The sequence below is a fragment of the Lathyrus oleraceus genome, chromosome 1 (genome assembly GCF_024323335.1).
Source record: "Lathyrus oleraceus cultivar Zhongwan6 chromosome 1, CAAS_Psat_ZW6_1.0, whole genome shotgun sequence".
Lineage (NCBI taxonomy): Eukaryota > Viridiplantae > Streptophyta > Magnoliopsida > Fabales > Fabaceae > Lathyrus > Lathyrus oleraceus.
The window spans coordinates 213,170,134-213,192,797 of record NC_066579.1 but is presented as its reverse complement, the minus strand read 5'-3'; positions in this window follow the sequence as shown (position 1 = coordinate 213,192,797).

Here is a 22,664-nt window from a genome sequence, read left to right as displayed (position 1 = left end):
CTACGTCGACTTTGATGTCTGTGCCTGACAGACTACGTAGGCCCAGGATGCGATATCCTGCCGAGTTTAGTTTCTTTTGTTTTCTGTGTCTCTTTTCAGCCAGTGTTTGATGTTTGAGCAGCGTTTAGCAACCTTTATCCTTCCTTTTGTGCGTGGATCCCGTCGAGTACGACGGATGCGTAGGGGTGCTAATACCTTCCCTTCGCATAACCGACTCCCGATCCCATCTCTCTTTGGTCGCGAGACCATGTCTTTTCCAGGTTTACTTCGAGCGTTTCCTTTCCCTCTTTTGGGATAAATAACGCACGGTGGCGGCTCTGTTGTTTCGTTTTCCCGCCGGTTTTTCGCGTAATGCGACAGCTGACGACTCTGCTGGGGATAAAGAAGTTGACCTCTTGCTGGTCCATCTTCCCTAAGCGAGTCTCTCCTAGCGCTCTCTAGGTTAGGGTTTTGGTTGCTATTTGCTGTTATTTATTGCATTCATTCATTTATTGTTTGCATTTATGTGTGCATTAATGTTTGCATTCATTCATATTCATCTGTTCATCTGGTTGTGCTGTGTTTCTCTGTGGGGGTGGGAGTTACTCGAGGTAAAAGGCCCAATACCCAGGCTATGAGTGAAATCTAGGAAACCTAGGAGTAGAGTGATTCATGGGAAGCGGGTGGTATGCGCCACTTAGCGGAACATTGATATCACGAGCAGTTCAGACCCTGATGGGATATTATCGTTACATACTTCGGGTGTGTATATGATGGTATTCTGTGAAAGGTTATTTATGCTGCGTTTCTCTCGACCTTACCCTGGCCTAGATGACACCCGTGAGTGGGGAGGGAATGATCATTATTACAGGTACAGTTGGTGACTTGTCGGTGACTTGTTGGTGACTTGTGATCCTGTTGGTGACTCTTGGTTCTTCAGATGACAGTTTATCAGATGACTTCGGGTTTTAGATGAATTGTGGTTCCGAGTTCAAGCCGAAGCTTCGATCCTGTGTTCCGAGACGCACAGCCTGCCTATCTTGTCTGCATCATTTGCATCATAGCATGTTTATTTTCAAAAGATACGCAATGAAAAAGAATTGAAAAAAAGAAAAAGAATTGAAAAAAAGAAAAAGAATTGAAAAAAAGAAAAAGAAAAAAACTAATCCCTGCATGCATATCATTTCTCAGGTACATTCCAGAGTCTATTCACTGATAGAGATGGCAACAGTCCCAGAGTTGAAGCGGAAGACTTGTTCCTATAGCTTTCACCGTGAGCCTTTGACGTCTCTGATAGAGTTGAGTAACCTTGTGACCAGTGGTAATCAGAAGGGGTTTGTTGATCAGTATGGAGATATTCTGACACTGTTGAAGATGGTAGTTGATCCATTGCCGTTGCAGACTCTTCTTCAGTTCTACGACCCAGAGCTTCGTTGTTTCACTTTTCAGGATTATCAGTTGGCGCCTACTCCTGAGGAGTACTCCATTCTGTTGAATGTTCCGATCCGGTATCAGGTTCCTTTCTTAGACGTGCATAAGGAGGTTGATTTCAGAATTGTTGCAAGAGCTCTTCATTTGGGTATCAAGGAAGTCAGTGATAATTGGAGGTCCAGTGGGGATGTCGTGGGTCTGCCTTTGAAGCTTCTGTTGAGGATTGCTAGAGAAGAAGCAGATAAGGGGAATTGGGAAGCTTTTCATACTCAGTTAGCTGTTATGATCTATGGGATTGTCTTGTTCCCGAGTATGCCCAACTTTGTGGACTATGCTGCAGTCATTATCTTCATTGGAGGAAATCCAGTTCCTACTCTGTTAGCTAACACTTATTATGCTATTCACAGTAGGCATGGTAAGGATGGAGCTATCAGATGTTGTCTTCCACTTTTGCTCAGAAGGTTCTTGTCTCTCCTGCCAGTCAGTGGACCTTTTGTGGATGCCCAGGGCACTCATAGGTGGACTCAGAGGGTTATGTCTCTTACTTCATATGATATCAGATGGCAATCTTACCGGATGGATGTGCATGATGTTATTATGAGTTGTGGAGAATTCCGGAATGTGCCACTTGTAGGGACTAAGGGTTGCATCAGTTATAACCCGGTTCTCTCTCTTCGCCAGTTGGGGTTCGTGATGAATGGAAGACCACTTGATGCTGAGATAGCTGAGAGTGTATATTTTGAGAAGCGAAGTGACCCTGTTAGCTTGGAGCGAGTGGGGAGAGCTTGGAAGTCTATTAGTGTCCAGGATGGAGCTGTCTTAGGGAAGAAGTTTGCCATTGCTATGCCTGACTATACTGAGTGGGTCAAGAAGAGAGTGGAAACTTTGTTGTTGCCCTATGATAGGATGAATCCTTTGCAAGTACAACCACCTTTGATCCTTGCTGAAAGCGTACCTGCTGAGCAGTACAAGCAAGCCCTGATGGAGAATCGCCGCCTGAAGGAGAAAGAGCAGGATGCCCAGATGGAGTTGTACCAAGCCAAAACTGATAGGTTGAACTTGTCTCATCAACTCAGAGACATCCAAAGCATAGATGTGGGTGGAGTAAGGAGCAAGAAGAGATCTTATGAAGAGATGGAGAACTTGCTGAATGCAGAGCACCGAGAGTGTTTGAGATTGCAGAGAGCTGAAGCCAGTTATCTGAAAAAGATCAGAGACTTGGAGAAGCAACTCAGAGACAAAGATATCCAGTTGAAGAAGGAAGTTGACCAGAGACATGCATCAGAGGACCAACTTGGAAGAGAAGTTGTGGAGCTTAGAAGACAGTTGAAGGAGAAGATTACTCCCTTGCCAGAATGTTCAGAGTGTGACCTATTGATAGACCAGTGTCACTACTTGAGGACGCTCATTCCTGGAAGTCGTTTGTCTTAGCTTGTATTTCTGATGTGTATGTTGAGAATCACCCCCAGGCCTGTTGGGTGGGATTCATTGTTGTACTTTGGTTTACTCTGGATCTTTGTTGACATTGTTGTATGATCCTGTTGCTCATTTATAGATAAGGTTGTTGGTTTCACTTTGTATTCATCACTCTTGTGTATGTTGTTTCTGTGTTCTTGTGTTGTTATTGCTACAGGTTGCCATCTTTTGAAGATGAATCAGGCTCTTTGAATGCCTGAGAAATGAACATCTCATGTGCATCATATGCATTAGCATCATACTCATATCATTTTGCATAACAGGTGCTCTTGTTCGCGACTTCTCACTCTGGTTCCTGTGTCAGGCAGGATAGCTGATCAGAGACCGCATCGTTATTCAACCAGACTCAATCAATAGAGAAGTATGGATCAAGTTCAGACGGAGTTGGCTGAGATGAGGGAAAACATGACCTAGTTTATGACGATGATGCAAGGGGTTGCGCAAGGTCAAGAAGAACTTCGAGCCCTGGTTCAGAGACAAGAGACCGTGGTTCCGCAGTCCAACCGAGCGTCGCCGGTGGGCGTCCCAGTTCATGAGAATGTTAATGTTGCTGCTCCCGCCAATGACTACGCTGTGGGCGATGAGTTAAGGGGGATTAGAATCAACGGACAACCTCTTGCTGTAGAGACTGTCAATGCCAGAGCTACCCGGGCTCCAGTTCGTCATCCGACTCCGATTGTTGATAGACAAGAGGACATGTTCACCTTGTTGAGTGAAGATGATGAAGTTGTTGGGAGAGTTGAAGATAGGGATCGTAAGGTTGATGCCCTTGATGAAAAGATAAGAGCCATGGAATGTCAGAATTCCTTGGGTTTTGATGTGACCAACATGGGTCTGGTGGAAGGGTTGAGGATTCCCTATAAATTCAAAGCACCCTCATTCGACAAGTATAACGGTACTTCTTGCCCTCGCACCCATGTGCAGGCGTATTATCGGAAAATCTCTGCTTACACCGATGATGAGAAGATGTGGATGTACTTCTTCCAGGATAGCTTATCTGGGGCTTCCTTGGATTGGTACATGGAACTGAAGAGAGATTCTATCCGCTGCTGGAGGGATCTGGGTGAAGCCTTCTTGAGGCAGTACAAGCACAATATGGACATGGCGCCTAGCCGGACTCAGTTGCAGAGTCTATGTCAGAAATCCGGAGAGAGCTTCAAGGAGTACGCCCAGAGGTGGCGTGAACTGGCTGCTAGAGTACAACCCTCTATGCTGGAGAGAGAGCTTACTGATATGTTCATTGGTACTCTGCAAGGTGTGTTTATGGACCGGATGGGAAGCTGCCCATTCGGTAGTTTTTCAGATGTCGTCATTTGCGGTGAGAGGACGGAGAGCCTGACTAAAGCTGGTAAAATTCATGATGTTGGGTCCTCGTCTTCCAAAAAGCCGTTTGCTGGGGCACCTCGTCGGAGAGAGGGTGAAACGAATGCTGTTCAACACCGCAGAAATCCGAATAGAAATCAGTACCGTCAGGTTGCTGTAGTGACAATTCTGGCACCTCAACCTCGTCAACAACCACAACAACAGAGAGTTCAACAACAAATGCCACAACAACAACAACAACAGCAACATCCGTATCAGCCGAGGCAGAGGATGCCTGATAGACGTTTCGACCCATTGCCAATGACCTATGCTGAGCTGCTACCTGAGTTGCTCAGACTAGGATTTGTTGAATTGAGGACAATGGCGCCGTTGACAAAGATACCACCTGGGTATGATGCCAACGTGCATTGTGACTTTCATTCTGGTGCGCCGGGACACCACATCGAAAACTGCAGGGCTTTTCATCATAAAGTCCACGACCTGATTGATGCTAAAACTATCAATTTTACTCCTGTGCCGAATGTTGTAAATAACCCTATGCCGCCGCATGGTGCGCACCGAGTGAATAGTATCGAAGGGGCAGAAGCTGAAGATCTTGTGGTCAGTGTTGAAGATGTTCAGACTTCTTTGCTGATTATAAAGGGCCGTTTGTTGGATGGAGGTGTTTACCCGGGCTGTGATCAGAGCTGTGTTGATTGTGCTGAGTCTGGAAATGGTTGTGAACGGTTGAGGGCCGGTATCCAGGGTTTGATGGATGAGGGCTGTTTGCAATTCAGTCGGGCTGTCAGAGATCGTGGGTCAGTGTCAACTGTCACTATCTACTTCAAACCGTATGAAGGACGTGGTCAGAGGGTTAGTGCGCCTACAACAAGTGGTACTCCTGTTACCATCTCTGCACCTGTAACCGCCAACAATCCAACTACCGTTGTTGCGCCAGTCAGAAGGGTTGTTGATAGTCAGGCTGTTCCATGGAAATATGATAACGCGTATTGCAGCAACCGAAGGGCTGAGAATCAGACGAGGCCGGTAAATCAGTCGCCTGTGACTATTGGTGTGCCCAGTAGAACTCCTGTGGTGGTGAGTCCCGTTGTGGACAATGTCGGTGGACCAGGAGGTTTTACTCGCAGTGGACGTTTGTTTGCTCCACAACCTTTAAGAGACAACAATTCCGAGGCTCTCGCCAAGGCTAAGGGCAAACAGGCTGTCGTTGACGAAGAACCTGCTCAGAAGGAGGTGCCTGAGGGTTCATTCGAGAAGGATGTGGAGGAGTTCATGAAAATTATCAAGAAGAGTGACTACAAGATTGTAGATCAGCTTAATCAGACTCCGTCCAAGATTTCAATACTCTCTTTGCTGCTGTGCTCTGAGGCACATCGTAATGCCTTATTGAAGATGCTGAATATGGCTTACGTGCCTCAAGAGATTTCCGTCAACCAACTGGAAGGTGTGATTGCCAACGTGAGCACCAGGCATGGTTTAGGATTCACTGACCTAGACTTGACGCCTGAGGGTCGTAATCATAACAAGGCCTTGCATATCACCATGGAGTGCAAGGGTGCTGTTTTGTCTCACGTGTTGGTAGACACTGGCTCGTCCCTGAATGTGTTGCCCAAGCAAATTATGAAGAAGATATCTGTTGAGGGGGTTGTGCTTACTCCGAGTGACCTGATAGTTCGTGCATTCGACGGATCCAAACGTTCTGTTTTTGGTGAAGTTACCTTGTCGGTGAAGATAGGTCCGGAGGTCTTTGACATCATCTTCTATGTTATGGACATTCAGCCCGCTTACATTTGTTTGTTGGGGCGTCCGTGGATTCATGCAGCAGGGGCAGTTTCGTCAACTCTCCACCAAAAGCTCAAATATGTTTGGAACGGTCAGATTGTGACCGTGTGCGGCGAAGAAGATATTCTGGTGAGTCACCTATCCTCTTTCAAATATGTAGAGGTGGATGGCGAGATCCACGAAACCTTATGCCAGGCGTTTGAGACTGTTGCTCTCGAGAGGGTGGCGTTCGCTGATCAGAAGAAGCCAGGTGCTTCTATTGCATCGTATAAGCAGGCCAAGGAGGTTGTTGACTCTGGCATAGCTGAAGGCTGGGGCAAGATGGTGGATTTGCCAGTCAAAGAGGATAAGTTCGGTATTGGCCATCAACCCTTGCAAGCGGAGCAGGGTGTGCAAGCAGGTCCGAGTACCTTTACCAGCGCTGGGCTGATGAATCACGGTGACGTCTTTGCGGTCGGTAGTGAAGATGGCGACAGTGATTGTGATCTCGACAACTGGGTTCGCCCGAGTGCGCCAGGGGAGATGATCAACAATTGGACGGTCGAAGATGTGGTCCAAGTTACTCTTCAAACATAGTAATTTTCTTTTGTTTTTTCATTCTGCACAAAACCCTATGTTCTGCCCAAGGCGTAGTGGTTCATTGTAGGGCCACAACATGTTTTCAATGATTATCATTAATAAAGGACGTTTTGCAAACAATTTTGTGATCCCTGTCTTTCTATTTTTTGTTTTCATTTTTCAAAAAATATAAAAATGGCAATGTTTTTGTTTTTGTGACTTTCTTGAACTCTTTTTCTAAAACAAAGCATTAAACATGTAGAAGTGATCTTATGGCATCCACTATGAATAGTTCTGTTATGGCTCAGTATGATTTCGATAATCCCATCTACCAAGCTGAAGAGGAGAGTGAGGAAGACTGTGAACTCCCGAAAGAATTGGTCAGATTGCTGAAGCAAGAGGAAAGGGTCATCCAACCTCATCAGGAGGAGTTGGAGATTGTTAATCTTGGTACTGAGGACGCCAGAAGAGATGTCAAGATCGGGGCTGCTTTGAGGACAGAGGTCAAGAGCAGGTTGATCGAGATGCTGAGAGAGTATGTGGAGATATTCGCCTGGTCTTATCAAGACATGCCTGGGTTGGATACCGATATTGTGGTGCATAGACTACCTCTCAGAGAAGATTGTCCTTCAGTCAAGCAGAAGCTTCGGAGAACTAGTCCTGATATGGCAGTGAAAATCAAGGAAGAGGTTCAGAAGCAGTTCGATGCGGGTTTCTTGTCAGTGACGACTTATCCCCCGTGGGTAGCCAACATCGTTCCCGTGCCGAAGAAGGATGGCAAAGTCAGAATGTGTGTCGATTACCGGGATCTGAACAGAGCGAGTCTGAAAGATGATTTCCCATTACCTCACATTGATGTATTGGTTGATAATACGGCTCAATCCTCGGTTTTCTCTTTCATGGACGGTTTCTCGGGCTATAATCAGATTAAGATGGCGCCAGAGGACATGGAAAAGACGACATTCATTACACCTTGGGGCACGTTTTGCTATAAGGTGATGCCATTTGGGCCGAAGAATGCCGGTGCTACCTATCAGAGGGCTATGACGACTCTCTTTCATGACATGATGCACAAAGAGATTGAAGTGTACGTGGATGATATGATAGCAAAGTCACAGACAGAAGAGGAGCACCTGGTTAATTTGCAGAAGTTGTTTGATCGGTTGAAAAAGTTCAAACTGAGGCTGAATCCGAACAAGTGTACGTTTGGTGTGCGATCCGGGAAGCTGTTAGGCTTCATTGTCAGTGAGAAAGGGATTGAGGTTGATCCAGCAAAAGTCAAAGCTATTCAAGAGATGCCTGAACCGAAAACATAAAAGCAGGTTCGTGGTTTTTTAGGGAGATTGAACTACATTGCACGGTTTGTATCTCACCTAACTGCCACGTGTGAACCGATATTCAAATTGCTGAGAAAGAATCAAGCAATCAGGTGGAATGATGATTGTCAGAAAGCTTTTAACAAGATAAAAGAGTATTTACAGAAACCTCCAATCCTGATACCCCCAGTTCCTGGGAGACCATTGATAATGTACCTATCAGTGACTGAGAATTCGATGGGGTGTGTATTGGGACAGCATGACGAGTCTGGTCGAAAAGAGCATGCCATATACTACCTTAGCAAAAAGTTTACCGACTGTGAAATCAAATATTCACAGCTTGAGAAAACTTGCTGTGCTTTGGCCTGGGCTGCTCGCCGACTGAGACAGTATATGTTGAACCGTACTACCTTGTTGATTTCTAAGATGGATCCAGTAAAGTACATCTTTGAGAAGTCGGCTCTCACCGGACGTGTTGCCCGTTGGCAGATGATCTTAACAGAGTATGATATTCAGTACACGTCGCAAAAGGCCATCAAAGGTAGTATTCTGTCGGACTACCTCGCCGAGCAACCGATTGATGATTATCAGCCTATGATGTTTGAATTCCCTAATGAAGACATCATGTATCTTAAAATGAAAGATTGTGAAGAACCTCTTGTCGAGGAAGGACCGGATCCTGATGACAAGTGGACATTGATGTTCGATGGGGCTGTGAATGTGAACGGTAACGGTGTTGGTGCAGTGCTTATCAATCCTAAAGGGGCTCATATACCTTTTTCTGCCAGATTGACTTTTGACGTCACCAACAATGAAGCTGAGTATGAGGCTTGTATCATGGGGATAGAAGAAGCCATTGATTTGAGGATCAAAACTCTTGACATCTATGGAGATTCCGCTCTAGTGATCAATCAGGTCAATGGAGATTGGAATACTAACCAGCCGTATTTGATCCCGTATAGAGATTACACCATAAGAATACTGACGTTCTTCAAGAAGGTGAAGTTGTATCATGTCCCCCGGGATGAGAATCAGATGGCTGATGCCTTGGCTACTTTGTCTTTTATGATCAAAGTTCATTGGTGGAATCATGTGCCACATGTTGCGGTGAATCGACTCGAGAGGCCTACGTATGTGTTTGCAGCCGAGTCTGTTGTTGACGAGAAGCCGTGGTACTATGATATCCAGAACTTCCTCAAGAGCCAGGAGTATCCTGAAGGTGCGTCGAAGAATGACAAGAAAACCCTGAGAAGGCTAGCTGGAAGCTTTTATTTGAATCAGGATGATGTGTTGTATAAGAGGAACTTTGACATCGTGCTGCTCAGATGCGTGGATAGACACGAAGCAGACATGTTGATGCAGGAAGTGCACGAGGGTTTGTTTGGTACCCATGCTGGTGGTCATGCAATGTCGAAGAAATTGTTTAGAGCCGGTTATTACTGGATGACTATGGAACCCGATTGTTTCAAATATGCTCGGAAGTGCCATAAATGTCAAATCTATGCTGATAAGGTGCACGTACCACCAAGCCCTCTGAATGTCATGAACTCGCCTTGGCCGTTTGCCATGTGGGGCATTGACATGATTGGGAAGATTGAGCCTACTGCTTCGAATGGACATCGCTTCATCTTGGTTGCGATTGATTACTTTACCAAATGGGTGGAATCAGCTTCCTATGCTAACGTTACCAAACAAGTGGTTGCCCGGTTCATTAAGAAGGAAATCATCTGTCGTTATGGAGTTCCTGAGAGAATCATCACTGACAATGGTTCGAATCTCAATAACAAGATGATGAAAGAGCTTTGTAAAGATTTCAAGATTGAACATCACAATTCTTCTCCTTACAGACCAAAGATGAATGGTGCTGTAGAGGCGGCAAACAAGAATATCAAGAAGATTGTGCAGAAGATGGTCGTGACGTACAAGGATTGGCATGAGATGTTGCCTTTCGCTTTGCATGGGTACCGTACCTCAGTACGTACGTCGACCGGGGCAACCCCGTACTCCCTTGTGTATGGTATGGAAGCTGTCCTACCTGTTGAAGTAGAGATCCCTTCTCTGAGGGTTTTGTTAGATGTCAAGCTGGACGAAGCCGAGTGGATTCGAACAAGGTTTAACGAGTTAAGCCTTATTGAAGAGAGACGGCTTGCAGCTGTTTGCCATGGGCAGTTGTATCAGAGAAGGATGAAGAGAGCCTTTGATCAGAAAGTGCGTCCTCGAAGCTATCAGAATGGTGATCTAGTTTTGAAGAGGATCCTTCCTCCCGGTACAGATAACAGGGGCAAGTGGACTCCTAATTACGAAGGTCCATATGTTGTGAAGAAGGTTTTCTCCGGTGGAGCCTTGATGCTTACAACTATGGATGGTGAAGATTTCCCGTCCCCTGTTAACTCAGATGTAGTCAAAAAATACTTCGCGTAAACTGACCCGCTGGACAAAAAGAATAAAAGAGTCCAGGCAAAAAAGGGCATCCCGGCGACCAAAAAACAGAAAGAAAAGGTTCGGGAAAAAATTAGGGATAAAAATGAAAATAATATGTACACCCGGTAAGTCGAAAACCCGCAAGGGCGACTTAGGAAAAAATGGGTATCCCGGTGGATTGAAAACCCGAAAGGGCGATCCAGGAAAAAAAGGGATTAAAGCGAAGACTACAGTCTGAGTTATCTGTACTTCATCACGCTTCGTCGTCTGCCATCTCGAAAGATGTGATCGGTCCAGTCATTCTTCTCAGAAAGCAAGGAAGTTGGGAGGAAAACTGATGATCTGTGAGTTATAACAGAATTGGGAAATAGTGGATGCCGTGTTCACATTGCCATTAGGATAGATTTTTTTCCTTTTGTGCGCAATTACCTCTTTCTAGGAATTGCTTCCCGATGTATTCTACTTTTCAGGCCCATTTTCAATCAATAAAAGTCGTTATTCAGATAAAAAGCTCTTGTTTTTATTTTACTGTTTTGTTTGCAAAAACGTCCGAATTTTTGATAAGCATTGCATATAAAAACATGAAGGCTAAACAATAACGTGCTGAAAGATAAAACATTTGAAAATCATTTTGAATGTTGAGGACACTTGAGCGTATCTTGTCCATGCAACCCCTGGGGCCTGTATGTTGTGTTGTTTTGCAGGTTGTCATCTGTGAGGACGATTCCACAGCAGAAATTTCCCAAGCAAGTATGAGAGCTTTCAGAGCTATTCTCCCCTGCAGAGACGCCTTTGGATAGTGCCTTCTATCCCCAGCAGATCTAAGAATTGCCTATCCCCAGCAGGGTTGTGGATGTCTTTCTTCGGCGTGGTCCGGTATATTACTTTCCCCACCAGAGTTATGATCCTCCTCAGCAGAGTGGTGTGTTATCCCCAACAAAGTTGCTTTCCCTAGCAGATCTCCCGGGCAGAGGTTTGTGTTGATGGTTTTCCCCAGCAGGTTCCCCGAGTGGATCAGGTTCGGTAAAGATTATCTCCAGCAGAGTTTATCCTACCTGTGGATTGGTTGAGTTTTCCCCAGCGGAGTAGCGTTTGTTTCCCAAAGCAGAGTTTATCCTACCTGTTGGCAACTCTCCCCAGTGAAGTCGCCTTGTGTAGTTCCTCAGCGAGTCGCTTTGATTGTTTCCCCAAGCGGAGTCCCCGAGTGGATTGGGTCCTATGAAGGATGTTCCTAGCAGAGTCTATCCTTTCCCCAGTAACAGTGTTATTTTTCCAGCATGAGTGAGAAGTCGGCGCTCTCCCCGCAGAGTATTCCTCAAGCAAAGTCTCCCCACAGAGTTGGAGTATCTGATCTTTTGGCTCCCCGGCGGAGTTCATCATTTTGCATTTGGCATATAGTGATCATTGCATCCTCAAATTGCGTAGCATTTCCATTCAATATGGAGCATTACGCCATAGAAAAATTCAAACATATGCATTCATGTGTTGAAACCAATCAGACCATTTCCCCGGCAGAGGCGGATCGTTGTTCAACAGCTGTGCGACACATTTGCTACAGTTGCTCCTGACAGCATTCAGGATTGGTACCCACCAGAGAGGTTTATTTCCCCACCCGTGTGTGAAAGGAAAGCTTGATTCTCCCCAGTGAGATCCCCAGCAAGTGTTTAGCCTTGCCTTGACATATGTAGATGTCCTTTTGTGATACCGGTCGGTGTCATGTCAGCACCCGCGTGTGTTATTTCTTTGGTGTCGGTAGACACCATTCTTTCGGTGTCGGTAAACATCGAGTCCTTCCCAGTCATTCGTTAATGTCTGGTCGTCTTTCTTTGGTGTCGGTAAACACCATCTTTCGGTGTTGGTAAACATCGAGTCTCGTACAGTCATTCAGTAAATGTCTAGTCTTCTTTTGATGTCGGTAAACATCATCTTTCGATGTTCGTAATACTCGTAACCCTCCCCAGAGGTCACCTCTCCGTTGGTGTCGATAAACGTTGAGTTTTTTCTATTCGTCCGTGGACGTCTAGTTTAATTATCCCCAATAAGAGTCACCTCTCCGTTGGTGTCGATAAGCGTTGAGTTTTTCCTATTCGTCCGTTGACGTATAGTTGCATATTCCCCACAGATCATTTGCTAACGTCTGTTGATTCTCCAAGCAGTTCTCCTCTCCGTTGGTGTCGATAAACGTTGAGTTTTTCCCTGCGTCCGTTGACGTTTGGTTGAGTCACATTTCATCCCCCAGAAGAGTTCTCCTCTCTGTTGGTGTCGATAAACGTTGAGTTTTTCCTATTCGTCCGTCGATGTATAGTTGTACCCTTCCCCTCAGAGTTACCTCTCCGTTGGTTTCGATAAATGTTGAGTTTTTCTCATTCGTCCGTTGACGTCTGATTGTATATCCTATCCCCCAGTCATTCATTAATGTCTGGTCGATCCCTAGTAGAGTCATCGGTAAACGTCCTGTCTGGTCACCTTTCTCCGTTGGTGTCGATAAACGTCGAGCTTCTCCTTCTCCGTTGGTGTTGATAAACGTCGAGCTTCTCCTTCTCCATTGGTGTCGATAAACGTCGAGCTTCTCCCGTTCGTCCGTTGACGTCTGGTCGAGTCTTCCCAGTTCATCCGTTGATGTCTGGTCACCTCTCCGTTGGTGTCGATAAACGTCGAGCTTCTCCTTCTCCGTTGGTGTCGATAAACGTCGAGCTTCTCCCGTTCGTCCGTTGACGTCTGGTCGAGTCTTTCCCAGTCATCCGTTGATGTCTGGTTACCTCCCCGTTGGTTTCGATAAACGTCGAGTTTTTCCTAGTTGTCCGTTGGCATCTAGATGTATTTTCCCCGCAGTCATCCGTTGATGTCTGTTACCTCTCCGTTGGTTTCGATAAACGTCGAGTTTTTCCTGGTCGTCCGTTGACGTCTGGTTGTGATTTCTATTCCCATTCATCGTCTTTCGATGTCTAGATGTGGCTGCACCTTTGAAAATCAAATCAAAATCCCCAATAATACATGTCAGATCCCAGTGGAAGCTTCCGTTGGTGAACTTTCCTTTCTTGGATCCCCGCAGTGTGCAAATTTCTACGGTTCTTTGGTATTCAATCCCTGTTTACCCTGAACGTCTGACAGCCGCTGCTCTCATCCGTTCGAGTTCCCAGTTGATTGAATAGGGGCAGCTGTAGCACCTCAAATTTGCACCTCCCATTTTGTACATTCATTTTCATTTTAGGACATTAACATTAACATTGTCCACTGCATAGCATTGCATTGTCCTTTGCCTAGTGCAAGTCATCAGTCAAGACTGGTCAGGAGATCCAGTTGTGCAAGCAAGCAAGTGCAATTCCAATTGAAGCAAAGCCCCCTAGGGTTGGTTCATTGAGTTCACATGACCTAGGGATCATTTTGAAGTGGTTTGACCAAAGGTTGGATGTTCAGAGATCATCAGTCAGTGGGCAATTCATCTGAAACCCTAGAAAGTCAACCAAAGTCAACTGTGCATTCAATCATGGATTTGAAGGTGGGAGATGGTTAGAGAGGCCTCATTCATGTCCATACAAGTCTCATTTGACATTTCAAACATCAACAATGAAGAATTTGAGGTCAGATGAAAAGTTTCCAAAAATAGTAAGTGACCTGTAATTTGAAATTGCCAAAAATGGAAAGGTTTTCTCCTCAAGATTACATCATCAAGAAAGCTTCAAGTGAAATTTTGTCCAACATGAAAGTTGAAGATCTTGCTCTCACCTTTCCAAAAAGTCCAAGAACATGAATTTCTCATGGATGGTTGAGAAGATATGGATCAATCATTGCCAAGTCAATTTGAACTTCACAAGTGCATAACTTTTAAACCATAAGGCCAATTGAAGTGGTTCTTTTTGTAACATTCTTGTTTTGACATGAACTATCCAAAACATGCATCACATACCATGCATTTCCATTACAAAATTTTTGGATTTTTCATTTGAATTTTGGAGGGAAATTCCAAATTCAAAAACTATGCATTGTTTTCACTTCCAATCATGTGCATTTGGCTCAAAACAGGTTTTGCAAGTGAATTAGTACAAAAATCGTGCACTGTAGCATCCATTTCATGCACATGAGGTGAATTTGCAAAATTGGCATCACACCTTCATTTCACTTAATCCACTTGCATTTGGCTAATTGTGATTAAGAGCATCATTAACAGAACATATATATAGCATAATCATAACAGAAATGGGATTAACAACTCATAATTTCCAGATCTGAAACTTTTTTCCACTTTGCTCACAAACTTTTTCTTCAATTTTTTTCATACCTATTGCTATTTCCTCGATTGAATCATCATCCACAATCATAGTTGAACAAGATTGCAGCAAAGTTTCAAGGATTTCGAGCTGAATTGAGGACTGTTGAAGCATATGCTCATCAATGGCAGTTGAAGATTTCAGCACTATCAAGCATGATTGAGCACCAATCCTTCATCCATTCATTCATCCAAGAGTTGAGGAAAATCTGTTTCTGATTTTCCAGGCCTGAATCCACTGATTTCATTTCTGCACTTGCTTGAAGGTTAGAATTCGAGTTTCTCAATTCTTGAAATGTTTATGTGCATGTTGTAGATCTTTGATCCCTGAGTATGCTGAGCTTTGTCTCATTGATTTTCGTGGAGAGATGAGTGAGTTAGGTTGAATCTAAGTTTGATGTGTAAATGTTCTCTTGCTCGATCCATGCATGTTAAGGAGAGTTAGGTCAAATTGAGTTTAGATTGTTGATGTACGTTGAAAGACGAGTCCATTGATGTGCTCATTGTGAATTTCTGTGCATGAGTGTTCTTGAGTAGGATGAACACGATGAACATTGTATAAAGCTTAGGTTTTTGTTTTCCAGAAGCCATTTGATCTTCAATAGCACGCGTTTGCATGAGTTTTGTGTTAATAAGCCATGCACTGGTCCACGTTGGCGTTCACGTGGCTAATCGATTGGTTCACGCTGCTTGCCGTGCCAAGTAGACTTAATGAAACGGTGCGTTTCATGATGAAACGCGCCACTTTCAAATTCCTCTTCAGTTCGATCCTTGGTGGAGACAGTTTCACATGTGCCTTTGCATTTTAGTTCATTTTTCCATCTATGTTCATACATGCTCCTTTCATGGTTTTTTATTTTTCATCCATTTAGAAAATTCATAACTCCATGAATAATGATCCAAATGACCTGGGAATTTTTGCATGTTGTTCCTCATGATTTCTAGGATTTTATGACTATTTTTCCAGAAATTGTGCACGCATGGAATTTATTTTTGCTTAGGGATTGTTCACATGTGTGTTTTCTTGACCTTGCTTGCCATTTGCTTCATGAAATGATGAGATTTTATCCAATGCTCTTGAAACTGTGCATGCTCAAACTAGACATCCTAGTTGACATTTTGGTGTAGAGTTTGTATTTTTCTCATTTCTGGTTGTTGAGATATGATCTGGTTAAGGTAGGTGAGACAATGTGTGTCACACCATTGCTTATTCAACTTTTTGATTTTATTATCCATGCCAATTAAATGCCAATTGATGAGATTTTTTGCATGATGTTGCTTCTGGATGTTAGGATTGATCATGAATTTTTGTGGAATATTTGGATTCATTTCTGATTTGTTTGGTATTTTACTTTCTGGATTGCCATTTGTGGACTTTTCGATAGTCATGAACTTAAATGATTTGTGAAATGATGGATGTGTATCATATGAACTTGAAATTTTATACATTGATTCTAGACACTTTGAAGTTTTTTGTGGCTTTGGTTTGATGTCTTTATCATGTTTGGATTCTGTTTTAGGCTTGTGTGAAGTTGATGCATCTAATTGTGGTCCTATTTGAGCTTGTTTGTGCTTACCATGACTTGATGAATTTGATTACCATGCTTCTACTTGTCCAAATGCCTTGAATTTTGGTGTGTTGATCATGTGATGTGTTCTGTTTAGCCATGATTTTTCTTGAGATTTATTGAGCCATTTTGGAATTAATATGGGTTGGTTCATTCTGTTTGCTTCAATAAGCTTTCAACTTGTATGCTTTTCCTTATGTGCTTTGTGAAATGAAATTGGTTGATGCTATTGATATGAGACCACTTGGATATTGTTCTTATTGGATTTAAGTTGATTCATGTCAATTTTCATGTTCTGTTTTGGATTACTTCTCCCACTTTGACCCTAGGCCTTATCCTAGTGGTTTGTGCTTATGGTTGAGTTGTGTTTTCAGGACAAGAAGCATATGGCCTTGAGGGATTGGTTCATTGGCTTGAGCTACCTATTTGATTGATGTTGATTAACATTGAGTTGTCTTGTAGGTGGATTAGCTCCTTTGAGTTGAGCTTGTGCTTTGCCTTGGTGCATTGATGCTTGTCTGTTTAATTGTGTACTGTTGACTGTTGACCACTAGTCTGTCTGTTTGACTTTTGTTGACTTGTATACTGATTGTGTTAGATTGTTTTCAGGTACCTTAGTTGCTATAGTTCCTTTGTGAACTTGCTTTTGCTTTGCTTGGTTGCATAAGCACTGAGGTATAATTTCACTGACTTCATGTAGTCTGGAAGACCTGTCCTGTTACTTGGGCAGGCACCTGTCTGAAGTCCTCCTTAAGAGGCAATGCTTGTGTTTGTTTATCTTTGTGCCAAGCAGGAAAAGACCTTTGATAAGGCAATTGGCAGATAAAAGAGATGTGTAGTCCATCTCCTGCTATTCAGTGTGTCATCCCTTTGCTCACATTACATGTTGATGCATTGTGGATATTAACCCAAGATCCTTGTTAAGTCAGTCATGTGGATAGAAGAGTTCCTGCTTTCTGAACTCCCACACCTTCTATTTGAGTCAAGCTCTCCCAGGCCAGGGATAAGAGCTGTGAGGCACACCCCTCACTTCCCATTTCATCTGCTTCACCTTAACTCTCAATGTTAGAGTTAAGAGCACAAAATACCCGATGCCAGTTGGCTTGTATTTCACAGCCTAACCTTGTGTGAGCCCACTTTGTTTGTATATAGTGTGTGCTATTTGTGTGATTGATTGCTTTGCCTGTGCTGTTTAGGTTTAGCTTGCTCCCTGTGCAAGTTAGATAGAAACCTTGACCTAGGACCATGGTGAATTTGCATGATAACTATTAGGCTCGAGTTAGTCTCCCTTCTAGTATGTCATTTCCCAGTCTCTAGTTAGGCTAGTCCTCTTTCCCTGCGTAGGGGAACTACGTCGCCCTGATCCTCATACCAGATGAGGTACGTAGGCAGGAGATGAGCTGATCTCTCCGGGCGCGCTTTTTGTTTTGTCTTGTGTGTGTTAGGAGATGGATGTAAGACCAGCGATTGGCATTCCGTATCCGATTGTTGTGTGCTTGGTCTCCGATGTAAGTCCAGCAATTGGCATTTGGTTTCCAGTGTGGGTGTGTTTGGTTCGGAGTCTGATGTAAGTCCAGCGATTGGCATTCGGTTTCCATGTTTGCCTATGCCGCTTCATGCCGGCCCTTCTGTAAGTGTGTTATAAGAATGAAGAGCTAAAAGGATGGTGTCCAATGTGGACAATATCAAAACTCCGTTGGAAACTGTCAAGGAGAAATTGTTGATAAATAAGGTATACCCTGGTTGTGATGTGGAATGTGAAGATTTCTTGATGAATCCTCAAGTCTGTTAGAATTTAAAGGTTGGTGTTCATAGATTGATAGACCAAAGGTTATGTTAGTAGAACTGTTGTCTACTGTGGATGAAGTGGCTACTCTTGAGATCCCTTATGATTTGACTCATGTGCCTTTTTAGATTCCTTATGATTCGATTTTGATGCCTACAACAGCATATCCGGTTACACCATTTGTAATTACTATGCCATCTCCATTTTCCTTTGAAAGCACGAAGGCCGTGCCTTGGAATTACGAATCTACGATCTATATTTATGGACAGAAAGTATAAGAAGAACATACGGAGTCTAAAGAGGCTAGTGTGAACATTGCTGGAGCAGGTGGCGTGACCCAAAACAGTAGGGTATTTGTACAAGTTCCTCCCTCATACAATAACAATAATGGATCCCCGAGCAAAGCTCAGGGTAAACAGGTGTTGAATAAGGACCAAGGGCAGAATGTGGCTCAGAACGCAACTCCCACCGATGAAGTTGAGGAATTTCTCCGCCTCATAAAAAAGAGCGATTACAAGGTGGTTGACCAGCTCAACCAAACAACTTCAAAGATTTCCATGCAAGCGTTGCTAATGATTTCTAAGGCCCACATGGAGGCACTTATGGAGTACTTAAGAGCAGCACACGTCCTACAGGAAATATTTGTGAATCAATTTGAAGTTGTCGTAGCCAATATTTCTGCAAGTAGTTGTTTGGGCTTTAACGATGATAAACTCCCCCAGCTCTAGACCACCAACCTTACGCTCGTCAACAACAATAATACTATCATCCAGGTCAATAAAGGTAGAGGAGGCATGAGAGGAGAATTAGCCCATCCCTATAAATTATGGTCGTTTACTTCCGAGTCTGCTTAAGGGGTCTTTGTTAAAGTTGAGAGAGTTGAAGCCTCCAACTGTTATTCCTTCTGGATATGATGCCAATGCTCATTGTGAGTTCCACTTAGGGGCACCCGGCCATACGATTGAGAATTGCAAGGTCCTTTAACACAAGGTGCAAGATTTGCTTGATGCAAAGGACATTACATTCACACCCAATGGTCCCAACATAAACAAAAATCCTATGCCGCTTCATGCCGGCCCTTCTGTAAGTGTGTTATAAGAATGTGGAGCTAAAAGGATGGTGTCCAATATGTACAATATCAAAACTCCGTTGGAAACTGTCAAGGAGAAATTGTTGATAAATATGGTATACCCTGGTTGTGATGTGGAATGTGAAGATTTCTTGATGAATCCTTAAGTCTGTTAGAATTTAAAGGCTGGTGTTCATAGATTGATAGACCAAAGGGTTATGTTAGTAGAACTGTTGTCTACTATGGATGAAGTGGCTACTCTTGAGATCCCTCATGATTCGACTCATGTGCCTTTTTAGATTCCTTATGATTCGATTTTGATACCTACAACAGCATATCCGGTTACACCGTTTGTAATTACCGTGCCATCTCCATATTCCTTTGAAAGCACGAAGGCCGTGCCATGGAATTACGAATCTACGATCTATATTTATGGACAGAAAGTATAAGAAGAACATACGGAGTCTAAAGAGGCTAGTGTGAACATTGCTGGAGCAGGTGGCGTGACCCAAAACAGTAGGGTATTTGTACAAGTTCCCCCCTCATACAATAACAATAATGGATCCCCGAGCAAAGCTCAGGGTAAAAAGGTGTTGAATAATGACCAAGGGCAGAATGTGGCTCAGAACGCAACTCCCACTGACGAAGTTGAGGAATTTCTCCACCTCATAAAAAAAAGCGATTACAAGGTGGTTGACCAGCTCAACCAAACAACTTCAAAGATTTCCATGCAAGCGTTGCTAATGAGTTCTAAGGCCCACATGGAGGCACTTATGGAATACTTAAGAGAAACACACGTCCTATAGGAAATATTTGTGAATCAATTTGAAGTTGTCGTAGCCCACATTTCTGCAAGTAGTTGTTTGGGCTTTAATGATGATGAACTCCCCCCAGCTCTAGACCACCAACCTTACGCTCGTCAACAACAACAATACTATCATCCAGGTCAATAAAGGTAGAGGATGCCTGAGAGGAGATTGAGCCCAGCCTTATAACGTATGGTCGTTTAATTCCGTATCTGCTTAAGGTGTCTTTGGTGAAGTTGAGAGAGTTGAAGCCTCCAACTGTTATTCCTTCTGGATATGATGCCAATGCTCATTATGAGTTCCACTTTGGGGCACCCGACCATACAATTGAGAATTTAAAGGCCCTTTAACACAAGGTGCAAGATTTGCCTGATGCTAAGGACATTACATTCACACCCAATGGTCCCAACATAAACAAAAATCCTATGCCTCTTCATGCCGGCCCTTCTGTAAGTGTGTTATAAGAATGTGGAGCTAAAAGGATGGTGTCCAATGTGGACAATATCAAAACTCCGTTGGAAACTGTCAAGGAGAAATTGTAGATAAATAAGGTATACCCTGGTTGTGATGTGGAATGTGAAGATTTCTTGATGAATCCTCAAGTCTGTTAGAATTTAAAGGCTGGTGTTCATAGATTGATAGACCAAAGGGTTATGTTAGTAGAACTGTTGTCTACTGTGGATGAAGTGGCTACTCTTGAGATCCCTTATGATTTGACTCATGTGCCTTTTTAGATTCCTTATGATTCAATTTTGATACCTACAACAGCATATCCGGTTACACCGTTTGTAATTACTGTGCCATCTCCATTTTCCTTTGAAAGCACGAAGGCCGTGCCATGGAATTACGAATCTACGGTCTATATTTATGGACAGAAAGTATAAGAAGAACATATGGAGTCTAAAGAGGCTAATGTGAACATTGCTGGAGCAGGTGGTGTGACCCAAAACAGTAGGGTATTTGTACAAGTTCCTCCCTTATACAATAACAAAAATGGATCCCCGAGCAAAGCTCAGGGTAAATAGGTGTTGAATAAGGACCAAGGGCAGAATCTGGCTCAGAACGCAACTCCCACTGACGAAGTTGAGGAATTTCTCCGCCTCATAAAAAAAAGCGATTACAAGGTGGTTGACCAGCTCAACCAAACAACTTCAAAGATTTCCATGCAAGCGTTGCTAATGAGTTCTAAGGCCCACATGGAGGCACTTATGGAGTACTTAGGAGCAGCACACGTCCTACAGGAAATATTTGTGAATCAATTTAAAGTTGTCGTAGCCAATATTTCTGCAAGTAGTTGTTTGGGCTTTAACGATGATGAACTCCCCCAGCTCTAGACCACCAACCTTACGCTCGTCAACAACAATAATACTATCATCCAGGTCAATAAAGGTAGAGGAGGCATGAGAGGAGATTGAGCCCATCCCTATAAATTATGGTCGTTTACTTCCGAATCTGCTTAAGGGGTCTTTGTTAAAGTTGAGAGAGTTGAAGCCTCCAACTGTTATTCCTTCTGGATATGATGCCAATGCTCATTGTGAGTTCCACTTAGGGGCACCCGGCCATACGATTGAGAATTGCAAGGTCCTTTAACATAAGGTGCAAGATTTGCTTGATGCAAAGGACATTACCTTCACACCCAATGGTCCCAACATAAACAAAAATCCTATGCCGCTTCATGCCGGCCCTTCTGTAAGTGTGTTATAAGAATGTGGAGCTAAAAGGATGGTGTCCAATATGTACAATATCAAAACTCCGTTGGAAACTGTCAAGGAGAAATTGTTGATAAATATGGTATACCCTGGTTGTCATGTGGAATGTGAAGATTTCTTGATGAATCCTTAAGTCTGTTAGAATTTAAAGACTGGTGTTCATAGATTGATAGGCCAAAGGGTTATGTTAGTAGAACTGTTGTCTACTATGGATGAAGTGGCTACTCTTGAGATCCCTCATGATTTGACTCATGTGCCTTTTTAGATTCCTTATGATTCGATTTCGATACCTACAACAGCATATCCGATTACACCGTTTGTAATTACTGTGCCATCTCCATTTTCTTTTGAAAGCACGAAGGTCGTGCCATGGAATTACGAATCTACGATCTATATTTATGGACAAAAAGTATAAGAAGAACATACGGAGTCTAAAGAGGCTAGTGTGAACATTGCTGGAGCAGGTGGCGTGACCCAAAATAGTAGGGTATTTGTACAAGTTCCTCCCTCATACAATAACAATAATGGATCCCCGAGCAAAGCTGAGGGTAAACAGGTGTTAAATAATGACCAAGGGCAGAATGTGGCTCAGAACGCAACTCCCACTGACGAAGTTGAGGAATTTCTCCACCTCATAAAAAAGAGCGATTACAAGGTGGTTGACCACCTCAACCAAACAACTTCAAAGATTTCCATGCAAGCGTTGCTAATGAGTTCTAAGGCCCACATGGAGGCACTTATGGAGTACTTAAGAGCAGCACACGTCCTATAGGAAATATTTGTGAATCAATTTGAAGTTGTCGTAGCCGACATTAGTGCAAGTAGTTTTTTGGGCTTTAATGATGATGAACTCCCCCCAGCTCTAGACCACCAACCTTACGCTCGTCAACAACAATAATACTATCATCCAGGTCAATAAAGGTAGAGGAGGCATGAGAGGAGATTGAGCCCATCCCTATAAATTATGGTCGTTTACTTCCGAATCTGCTTAAGGGGCTTTGTTAAAGTTGAGAGAGTTGAAGCCTCCAACTGTTATTCCTTCTGGATATGATGCCAATGCTCATTGTGAGTTCCACTTAGGGGCACCCGGCCATACGATTGAGAATTGCAAGGTCCTTTAACATAAGGTGCAAGATTTGCTTGATGCAAAGGACATTACCTTCACACCCAATG